This window comes from Microtus ochrogaster, linkage group LG8 (genome assembly GCF_000317375.1).
Source record: "Microtus ochrogaster isolate Prairie Vole_2 linkage group LG8, MicOch1.0, whole genome shotgun sequence".
NCBI classification, from domain to species: Eukaryota; Metazoa; Chordata; class Mammalia; order Rodentia; family Cricetidae; genus Microtus; species Microtus ochrogaster.
This window is the reverse complement of record NC_022033.1, coordinates 10,258,060-10,269,603: the sequence shown is the minus strand read 5'-3', so window position 1 is coordinate 10,269,603 and position 11,544 is coordinate 10,258,060. Positions and strand designations below refer to the sequence as shown.

Below are 11,544 nucleotides of genomic sequence, written 5' to 3'. Positions count from 1 at the left end.
AGGAGAGAGAGAAGGAGAGGGAGAAGAAGAGGGAGGAGGAGGGGGAGGAGGAGAGGGAGGAGGAGAGGGAGGAGGAGAGGAGAGGGAGGAGGAGAAGGAGAAGGAGAGGAAAGAGGAGGGGGAGGAGGAGGGGGAAAAGGTAATAAATACAGGAGATGTGACTGAGTCTGGGCTGGGCCTCCCTCTCGAAGGGCCAATCAGATGATTTGCTTACTCGGGGTTGGGGTGAGAGCAGAGGGGTGTGCGTTAGTTTGGAAACAGGCTGGTTGCTCTATGACCTCGGGCTTCTGCATCTATAAGATGGAGATACGAACAGTTCCTGCTCACTTGAATTACGGTGAAGCCATGACATGAGTGATGTGGTTGGCCAGTGCCTGGTCACCTGCCGTTTCAGCCGTAGCTCTGAGAAGTGTCTGTCACCCACCTTTGCCCATGAGTCAAGGGCGTCTCCCCTGAACCGACCTGCCAGGATCTGAATTCGGCACCATCTGACTCCATAGCCCAGGGTTGGAGGGAGAGGCGTCTGGCCAGCCTTCAGGGGAGGCTGGCCATCCTACACTGCTAAGGACACTAAGGAATGCTGCTCCCCTGTGGCTCGAGAACCCTGCTCTGGCATCAGTCCGTTTCCCAGTTCTGGGGCCACAGAGGTGAAGGGAGACACTGACAACAAATTATCCACCTTGGAATCTTTGATTGGGGGGTCTGCTTCATGGAAATCTGACCTTGGGGATGAATGAGACACAAGAATGTCACCCCTTTACTTGTGGCAGTGGGAAGTTTCCAGGGTCCATCGGGAAGGGACCGGTTTGGTGAGTCTTGGTGGAGGAGGACAGAAGAGGCAATGTCTGTGGTCTGGGCAGGATCGGAGGCACAGCTGGGTCTTTAAAACGTAAGCCGAGCGTGAGAAAAACAGCAGAAGTTTGCAGCATCGGGCTATTTATGTGCATGAACACATTACGTCGACTAGGACTCAAACACAGAAGGATCTGTGTGTTACATGGTGGTGCCTGGAGGGAGAGGGAAGGAGACAGAGCCTGGGGATTGGAAGGGAGGAGAAACAGAGAATAGGAGATGACCCAGCACTGGTCAAGGAGGAAGCATGCTCAGAGGAGAGCAGGTGGGTCCCACGACAGCCAAAAAGCACAAGCCGCATAAAGCTCCCAGCTCAGGAATGGTCTTGGGTGCTCTGCAGGGACAACAGAACATGGTGTCCCTCTGAGATTCCCTCGGCCCTGGAACCAGCCTGTCTGGCTGCCTGAGCAACAGCCATCATGTTAAAGTTCCAGAGAGAAGCAGGAGGGAAGGCTCCATACATGCAGGGCTGCAAGGAGCCTCCTGCCCAACTGCTCAGTTCCCTGCACCTAAGGCTCCACTGCAGAAGTGGAGACTGCCCTTCCCTTTTCTGTCTGTCAGTCACCTCCCTTCAGGTTACCTCCAACCTGCCTCCAGGAGTCCGAAGACCCACAGCAAGCCCGAGGCTGTTTCTTGTCCTTCCTCCTGGAAGAAAAATAGCACTCTGGGAGCGGTGAGCTGACCGAGGGCCAGCAAGTGTTTCCAAAGATAAACATTAATTCAGAGGGAGGATTCTAAGTAGCACTGGGCCCACCGTGGGCTCAGGGCATGAGCTCAAGGAGTGGGGCCTGGATCTGGGGAGGGAGTAGTGGCAGTGAACAAAATGGCTGAGGATGGCCACTGCTCTGTGAAGGACCCAGCACTCAAGCCAGAGCCACCTCCTGGCCCTTAGAATGAGAGCAATAGCGTTGTCATGCAGAGTGGCTCTGAGGACCGGTGAGTGGAGGTTTCTATAGCCTTCACCTGAGCTCCCATCCTACGGTCATCTCGTGCAAGAGCTCCATAAACTGCTGTGTGTTGATTCTGATCCCTAAGATCCCTCCTGGGGCCATTCCAGAAGCTGCTGGTCTGTCCTTTGCGCTCATCCCTTCTGAGGAACTCTTGGCAGTTTTTTTTTCAAAAGGTAGGTGCAGAGTGCTAAACCTCACCTGTCCCTAAACGGTGACACACTAGACTTCCCTCCACGGCACACTCACTAGGCACGAAGGTGTGATGCTGGGGCCCTAACTTCAGGCGCTTGCATTCTGTCCTAAAAGGCAAGATGGGGGAACTGAGGCTCAGTGAAATAAGCACACATGACTGGCAGTGAGGGACAGCAATGGTTGGTGGGGCTATAGCCCAGGCACCTTGGATACCTGCATCCTTATGGGGACCTGGATGAATGTCATTTCCACCCACTGCCGGAGGCCAGGGACTGGACCTCACCTCTGTTTCCACAGGGCAAGCTGTAGAAGGAAGGGTCTGGGGGATAGGGAGAAGCAGGCGACTGGAGGCTGAGAATGGCAATCATCTTAGCATTTACACTGGTTCAGGGCAGAGGACCAACAGAGTCCCTGTTTTTATTGAGTTCTGCGTCACCATTGTGGCCTCCAGAGATGTGACCATGACTGCAGGGGTTACAGGGAGGCTGGGTTATTAGCGAGGAATGTAGGAGACCTCTAGGAGCTGGAGAAGGTACAGGGGAGTGTATTCTCCCCGGAAGACGCATTACTTTTACTCAGAGAGACACACTTTTTTAACCTTCCCCAAACTCTCTGCTGTTCAGCGTTAACGTATGAAAGTAGAAGCCTAACACAGACCCCTGGGCAAACTTCTAGAAGTTAGGGTATTTGTTTAAGCTCCTGGTGTCTTGGCTTCTGGACTGTGAGTGGGGACTTGAGGCGCTCGCTGTTCATCTCTTCCCTGGCTCTCCGGTGAGCCTCATCTGTCAGGATTAGGGCTCCTGGCTGGGCTGACTCAGGGGCTGGTCATGCTGCCTTTACCCCCAATTAAACCATTAATTATAATAGATCCAGCTATTAGCCTGCCCTGGGCCTTGCACGCTGCCCCCCTCCCCTCAGCAATGCTGAGTGTCTTTGACACTTGCCATCCATCCTCTGTCCCCACAGACCTCAGCTTTGCATCTTGGGGGTGGGGGAGGTGTTCAAAGTCCCTGGGGGATTACAGGATGGGAGGTGGGTTCCTTTCTTCATTCCTCACCTGAACCACAAGGCAAAGCTGGTTTCCCCAGAATCAAGCGGGCAGACTGTCTGTTTAGCCACCTGGCTCTGCTCCTGGTGCACACCTGTCTTCTCCCAGGAGCTTTATAGAACTGGGGCTAGGACACCTTTTCCGTTAGCCTCTTTGTGTGCGTGCGTGCGTGCGTGCGTGCGTGTGTGTGTGTGTGTGCGTGTGCATGTGTGTGTGTCCAAAGGGACAATCTTGGCTGTTGTTTCTATCACTGTCCACTTGTTTTTGAGTCAGGGCCTCTCTCTGGGCTGGCAGACAATGAGCCTCGGAGACCATCTGTTATGGGTCCTTGCCTCCTCAGCCCGAGAACCTAAGCCCATTTTGTCTCTGTTCTTGATTCTGCTTTTAGAGATCAAATTCAGGTCCTCTGCCTTACCTACCGACCTAGCCATCTTTTATCTTTGTTTCTTTGTGGTTAGAAATAGGGAAACATGGGCTAAAACAGAGGAGTGATGGGACCTGGGGAAGAGCCAGACAGGAAGCTGCTCGCAGGGCTCAGTAGGGGGGAGAGCAGGTTGTGTCTGTCCTCTGGGGCAGGTGCAGGCCTGAGATGGGAGTAACTTTAGGCATAGTTCAGATCCTATGGAAGAGTTACATGCTGACCCTGCTCCTTAAGGACAGTCTGCCAGGTAAACAGACCAGGGCTTCCCACAGCCTCCTTCATCCCTGTCTGTTTTATTTTTTTTTATTAATTCTATTTAAGTCATATTATCATCCATCCGCCATTTCTTCGGGGGTGTGTGTGTGGGGGGAAGGTGTTTCTTTCTGAGTTTAGGCAACCAACCTAGAGTGGATTCTTGGAGAAGGGCAGTCCCTGTGAGCCCCTGGTGTTCAGGAAACATCTCCTCTTTATGTCCTCTGGGGCAGGTGGCTCACCCCTTGCCAGAGTCCAGCAGCTTAGCCAGTACAGAGAACTCAATGTGGTTCCCGGGTCTACCTCATCAGGCTGCAGGCCACTCACAGCCTGGGTCCTCCATCTCTGGGCAAAGGCTCAGGGTGTCTTGTTTTCGGTGTGCTGGTCCTCTGTGGATTTGGATTGTGTCCCACGGCAGACATTTTTCCACTGGAATGAGTTGGCTCAGAGCTGGGCTGGTAAGAGCAATCCCCTGGGGCTATGCCTCTATGCCTGGCTTGGCTTCCCTCCCCCTCCACCCAGCAGGTGCCTTGCCACAAAAGCTTAAAGACCCACAGGTAGAAGCACCACCCCGTGCTCACCCCACTGCCTTAATCTCCAGGGGCACCCCTTAACCTGGAGGTGCATTTACTGGTGAGACACCCTACAGTGATTCATAGAGTGTGGTCACAGGTGTGTGTGTGTGGTGGGGGTGTCAAACAGACCCCAGTGAATAGAAACCCATATTTACAGAGACACTTCCTCCCTTCTCCAGCGAATCAGACCAGTCCCTGCCCCCACCTCTCACCTTCCTCTGCACTTAGCTCAGGTGTCACCGAAAGGGGTGAATATGCCTTTGCCTCCCACCTATCATCCACTTGGGGAACTCTGGTGCCTGGCATCCTTTAAGTACATCCGAATTGCAAGTGGTTAAGAAAATGTGTTGAACGGATGGCTTTGCTCATGAACCCCATCATTAGGAAGCTGTGTTCACCTAACATTAGATAAACCTTCTTGGCCCTCATCACTGCCCCCCCCCAGCTTTGAAAAGCCCAGTTCTCCCTTTCCAGGACCCCCCCCCCCGCGCCATTAAGAACGAAAGCATTATGCACCAACCGTGTATCTATACACATGGCTGCTGCTGCTGGCCACCCTGGCAGGCTGTGAACTTCCAAGGCAGGGCCTGAGTCTCAACCTCTACCTAAACCCCAGGAGGGCTACCCCTATCTTGTCCCGTCTCCATCTTGGTCATTGTTCAAGACAGGCTTGCTGAAATAAACATGAATGAATGAACACCCCGTACTTGCTATAGTGAGCTGCCCACAGTAGGTGCCCAACCAATTTTCGTACAACTCAGGGAATGAGCGCATTGTCTCTTTTCTGTTCACACCCAAAAGCAAAGCTGGGCCACTTAGGCACGGGTACCCTGAGGCTAAGGAGACCCCTAACTTCCCGACTAGATGCTGAGGCCCACGACCATTAAGTTGTCCCCAGGGCCTTGCCATGGAACAAGGACGGACCAAGTAGGCAGTCCATAAACCCTCGCTGAGTTCATAATTAATGAATGACTTAATGAGGCCCACCGGTGGGGGTGCTGCATCCCGTGCCTGTAGACAGTGAACCAGCAAGTGAAAGACGACCCTGCATCCGAACTCCTCCTGGGGGACCCCAAGAACCCAGCATGCAAAGTTAGGATGCTCTCCGGTGCCCCGCCAGAGAGCGCGCTTTGCGTCCCGGGGACCCCTTGAGAGGATCCGGGGCTGGACCAAACCGCGGCCGCGTGGGCGCATCCCTCACCGCCCGGCGGCCTCTCCCGGGATCCTAGGCATCCGCAGAAGGCACCCGGGCCGCGGCCACGTGCAGAGCCCGGAGTGCCGCTTGCAGGAACAGGATCCCGCCAGAGTGCAGCCCGCGAAGTTCCCACCTTAAGTTCCGTCGCGGCGTCCCCGCCTTGGAGCTGGCCCGGCCGTAGCTCGGTCCCCCAGTGCAGCAATGCCGGGATGAGAATGCGAGAGGGGGACAGCAGACGGCGCGTAGCCCCCGCTTGGTCTCCCGGGGCTGCTGGCAAACTTTAGCCCTGGGGCCGCTAGACTGCACGATCGGACCCCAGGCTGTCCCGCCTCTGCCTCCTGGTGTCCGCTGGGTTGCGAGTGCGCCGGCAACGCGGCAAAGCAGCCGCTGAGGGAGGTGGAGGGGCAGGAGGCGGGACGGAGGGAGGGGACTGTGCACGGGGCGGAGAGAGGGGCGGGCGGTGAGGGGGTGGGGATGAAGCCACCGCGGGACCCCTCCGGCATGGAGATGCCACGCTCTTTGGTCGGGCCTGGAGCCCTCTTGGGTGCCGGGTCCTGGTGGAACACAGCGTCGCCCTCTCTTCATCCTGGTCTCCCCCTTCTCCTGCGCCCCTCAAGCCCATGCCTGCCAGTGGTGGCCTTTATGTCCCAGCGCTCCTCCTCCCGAGGCTCCTGGCCCGTGGGGCAGTCACCTCTCCAGTCGCGCATTTTCACGGTGATCGTGGGACATTCGCGCCTCTCTTTCACCCTGAGCTCAGTGACTGCCAGGACTTGAGTCTCATTCCGCACGCGGGTCTTTGTCGTGGGGATGCCATATGCTCTGTCTTGTCTCTTCAAAGGTCCAGGCGCACACGAGGCCGTGGACCTCTCCCCACACTGCTGCAGGCGCTGCGGGTGTCATGTCTGGAGGGTACTTCATGCCTGGCAGCCCGAGAACCCCATGCTGCACTCCACCTAAACACCGCCTTCTAGGGGACCACACCAGCCATACCACGTGCCTTCTCCACTGGTAACCTTGGGACCTTCCTGCCCCTGTGACCCCAGGGCCTGCACCATCTTTGCAGTGTCACCATAGCTAAAGAATGGGTGTCTTGTGCCCCCAGAGTGACCCTATGCTCTAGTTGCCCACTGTCCCAGGTGGACTCTGGCGTTGGGACCTGGTCCTGCTGTCTCTGGGCCCTGTACTCGGTAGCCTGGGGAGGACAGGGTGGACTCGGGAGGTCTCTGAGTTGGTAGAAGTTCCACCAGGTATTGGTTAGGTGGGAGAGCTGTCTGAGAGGAGAGAGAGCCTCTTGCAGAGCAGGCTCCTGAGGCTCTTGATTGGTACTGTCCTTTCTCCTTTGCCAGGGAAGCAGGAGGGCCACAGAGACCAGGCTCAGGAGTGGGGCTCCCAGTCTTTCTGGGGCTTCATTACAGAGGGTGAAGCTTGGCCCTGGAATATAAGCTTTGGGTTCACTCAGAGGGTGGGTGGAGACAGATGGCAGAGTCAGAGAGTGAGCCAAGGACCTGCCCTGAGAACTCCCCAGCTTCTGCAGAGACCACACCGGGAGAGAGGGAGAGACAGGGCTGGGGATTGCAGGAATAGGGAGAGGTCCGGGGGGGGGGGGGAAGACTACAGATGGGACAAAGACGGGGCTCTCGAGAAGGGGCCAGAACACTGGGCCGTGAGCAGAGAAGATTTGTAGAGACCCTACTCAGGCATAAAGCGAAGGTTTCTGTTTGCAGAGATCTGGAGGCAGTATGCTGGAGGGATTAACGAGGCCAGCATAAAGTTCCCCTGGCTGTATGGACCCTGGTCGCAGTGGTCCTGGGTCCCATATTGAGAGCATGACTCTACCAGGTGTTCAGCAAGGAGCATCTTTAAGGAGAGTTTCTGTACCGGGCCCCTGCCTTCTTGCGTAGAAAAACCCGTGCTTCCGTTTTTCTTGCTTTCCTCTGAGCCTCAGGCTCCACCAGAGCAATGACTGAGCTGTCTGTCTTCCTTCCGACTGGCAGCTTCCACACTGCTGGACTGAACAGTAGCTTCTTCAGGGATTGTGGGAGGACACAGGACTGTCCTGTGACAGCAGAATTGGTCACCACAGCAAGTCAGCTGCTGTCCCGATGGAGGATCACAGGACCAGGATGTGAGTAGTTCTCAAAGCCTCCCTGTGGTCGGAGTCCTATGGAGACTTCTTCAAAATCAGTATACTCTGCTTGCTGCCCTTCTAACAAGTTCCCTGGTCTGAGATTTTGACGACTTCAGTCCAGCCCATCCCTGCCTTTCCTTAGAGCTCACCAGAAATACTTAGATGTCCTGTGAGGCTCAAGCCACCTCTTTTATGCTTAGGATCAGGGGCCCTCATGGCCACCTCTGAAGGAGGAGGGATTTTGCCTGTGGAGTGGGCCTGTCAGGACACCAGGCACCTGGATCTGGTGCTGGGGAGACTTGCAGAGAAGACCCAGAACAGCAGGGGCAAACTTCCTCCTTCCCTGTCACCCCCACCTCCACCTAGTCTCAGACCCAGGCTGTTCTCAGGGGTGAATTTATGATTTTTTTATCCCCGCTGTGCTTCACCGGGTCCAGTGAAATCCTCCTAAATCCTTTTAAGGAATCCCTCTCTGTAGTCTCTCCTTCCTGCGGAGCCTTCCAGATCCTCAGCTCTCCCTGCATCCATCACCCTCCTAAGAAGCATCACTGCCCAAGCTGTCCTGCGGAGAAAGGATGCTGCTGCTGCCGCCGCCGCTGCTGCTGCTGGAGAAGGCTTTCTGGAGAGATGAGGGCCAGCAGGCTTGCTAAGCTTGGTGCGACCTGCAGGGAACAGGCACACACTTGATCGGCAGACGGCTATGGCACACATCCCTGTCTTATTTTTCTCTCCTGGGTTAAGTTTTAATAATTCTGAAATTGATTGCCAACATTTAAAAGACCGAGGTTTCATATGACATTTTTTTTTCTTTTGAAAAGCCGGCAGCTCTGGCGAGCATTCGTTGTTGTTTTTATTCATTGGAGAAAGGGCTTCTTGTGACTCAAGCTGGCCCTGAACTTGCTGTGTAGCTAAGGATGACCTTGAACTTCGGGTCCTTCCGTCATCCCCCCCCCCCCAAGTGCTGGATCACAGGTGTGCACCATTATCATAATGCTTATTTTTAAAATTTAATTAAAAAATGACTATTGAGACAGGGTTTCTTGAAGGCCAGGCTGACCTTGAACTCTTGGCCCTCTTGCCTCCCTAGCCAGCATCTTTAAGTAAGCAATACTAGTGTGGTTTGTGTCTCAGCCTACAGTGAAGTTACTGCCCCGCCTCCAGGAGCCAGAGCTGGTATAGGTCATCTTGGCAGGTCTAGAGTCCCATGGTAGATGGCAAAGCCAGAGCTGAAGCCAGGCCAAACTGACCCCCCAAACCTTAACTCACACTGAAAACCAAACAGCACTCCCCTCCAGGCTCGGGACATGCGTGAGTGCTGCCTCAGAGCGTGCCTTAAAAGGTTGCTGCTGTCAGCGGGTTAAGAATGTTTTCCTTCTTAGCCACTAGCCACTGTCAGCAGTCACCAAGTCTGGGCTGTTTTTCCAAGGCAGCAAGGGTTATTGACAGCTGTCTGAAGTTCTTATCCGTCCTCTGCCTGAGATGAAAAGACTTAGATTACACTTGTGAGTTCTAAGAGGCTGGAGCCCAAGACCCCAAAGTTCTTATTTGGGAATGTGAGGGGTGCGGCTTGCTGTAAGGAAACCACAGTCGGCTGAGGCAAGCCAGGGAGAAGGACAAGGTTCCTTTTTCTCTGGGAGACTCTGTCCTCTGGTCGTTCTGTCCCCTTTCTGTGCTTCTGATTCTTGACAGCCCTGTTCCTCTACCCTAAGGCATCAATCCCACAGATTTCCTTTGTCACCTTGAGACCTCCTCATGCAGGCCAGGTGTAGGTGTGGCAGTGTGTGAGGATGGGTCCCTCAAGGACATGCCTTTACTCAGTTATTGAAATCTTGACATTTAGCCCATCATGGATTATTTTTCGACATTAATTTTGATATTTTAAAATATTGTATCGGGCTGGATAGTGGTGGCACACGCCTTTAATCTCAGCACTCAGGAAGGCAGAGGCAGGCAGATCTCTGAGTTTGAGGCCAGCCTGGTCTATTGAGTGAGTTCCAGGTCAGGGCTACACAGAGAAATCCTGCCTTGGAAAAACAAACAAATGAAAAATTGTATAGAGATGTTATTGATTCTCCTTAATGTGTTCTTTCAAACTACAAGGTTACTTTTTCTCCTTGCTTCATCCCAGCTCTAGCCTGGAGTCTTCATTTTTTTCCCCTTGAGCCCTGGCTGGCTTGGAGCTTCCTACATAGACCAGCCTGCCCTGGAACTCACAGAGATCTGTCTGCTTCAGCCTCTGAAGTGCTGGGATTAAGGTGGGTACCACCATGCCCAGGCCCCCTTTCATACACACACACACGTATATACATGTATATATATATATGTATATACACACACACACACACACACACACACACACACACACATATATATATGTATGGCTTATGGGTCAAGAGCACTGGCTACTCTGGCAGAGGACTGGGTTCAGTTCCCAGCACCCACATGGTTATCACTCCAGTTATAACTCCAGTTTCAGGAAATCTGATGCCTTCTTCAGGCCTCAGCAGGTGCGGCATGCACATGATGCGCAGGCAAAACACCAATACACATAAAATAAATCTTAAAAAAATTATTTTCCTTAAATCTTAAAATATTTGTCTGTATGTATATACACATGCAGTTGCCCACAATGGCCAGAAGAGGGCATCAGATCCTGGAGCTGGAACTACAGGCAATTGTGTGCTCTGTGTTTGTGGGTTCTGGGAAACAAGAGCACCTGAGCCATCTCCCTGGTCCCTGCATGGGTTCCTTGAAAGAAACTCTATCTATAGCCAGGTGTGACAGTCAGGCCTTTAATCCCTGCACTGGGTATTCTGGGGCAGGAGGATCTCTGTGAGCTGGAGGCCATCCTGGTCTACATAGGGAGTTCCAGGCTAGCCAGGACTACATAGAGGCACCTTCTTCCCAAAAATGAGACAAGCAAACAAGCAAGGAAGACTGGGCTGGATGAAGGAGAACAAGTTTAGATCTAGCCTGTGCTCTCACACACAGCTCCCAATGGCACTGTTAACCTTGAACTCTGGTTCTAGAATGATTCAAGAGGCCCACTATAACTCTGACAGACACACTGAGTCTTTCTCTGGGCACTGCTGACCATAGGCGGGGCAACTAGACTAGGAGAATTCTGGGAAGAAGAAAGGCAGAGATGCAGTCACCATCCAGAAGCAGAGGAAGCAAGATGAGGATGCCTTACTGAGAAAAGGTACCAAGCTATTTATATGGCTAAATATAGATAAGAATTATGGGTTAATGTGGAGGCCCAAAAATGTGAGCCTGTTTCTACCTTGTGTGAAGGTCAGAGAGTTTCAGCTTGCTCAAAGTTGTTGCCATTCCACCGTGACCAAAGGTCAGAGAGTTGGAACTTACTTCTGTTCCTTCGAGGTTATTGTGTTTCTACCTCAAACAAAGTTCCCACCTAGATTTAGGGCAGAGAGTTCTCCTCTCTCAAGGTTATTGTCAACAGGTGTGGCTAGTATCCAGCCCTTGTATTTCAGGAATAGAGAAGTAGATGTGTTTCTACCTCAAACAAAAGTCAAAGGATCCAACTAAGGGTCCAGTTCTCTTAAGGAAATAACATTGGATTCCACCCAGGGAGTGGTTTGCTTACAGAATATTTTAGTTTAGAGTGTGAGCATGACTTGTCTTGTTCTAGCAACAGAATGTTTAACTAAAAATGTAGCCCTCAACCTTCAACTGGTATTTCCTTGTATAATGTTAATGTTTTTTTTTTTTTTTTTTTTTTTTTTTTTTTTTTTTTTTTTTTTGAGACAGGGTTTCTCTGTAGCTTTGGAGCCTGTCCTGGAACTAGCTCTATAGACCAGGCTGGTCTTGAACTCACAGAGATCCACCTGCCTCTGCCTCCCAAGTGCTGGGATTAAAGGCGTGCGCCACCATCACCTGGCTGTTAATGTGTTTTTTAAAATCTTACTCC

The 11,544-nt window shown here is 52.9% G+C and overlaps 1 protein-coding gene across 1 annotated transcript in view; it reads right to left on the bottom strand.

Annotated features, from left to right (window-relative positions):
• Kcng1 (potassium voltage-gated channel modifier subfamily G member 1) overlaps nucleotides 1-5,829 on the bottom strand; it is a 19,816-nt gene extending 13,987 nt beyond the window's left edge. The window contains exon 1 of the mRNA XM_005362845.3: nucleotides 5,619-5,829. The gene's annotated coding sequence lies outside the window, so the exon portion shown is untranslated. The remainder of the gene's footprint in view (nucleotides 1-5,618) is intronic.
• Between the last annotated feature and the right edge of the window lie 5,715 nt (nucleotides 5,830-11,544).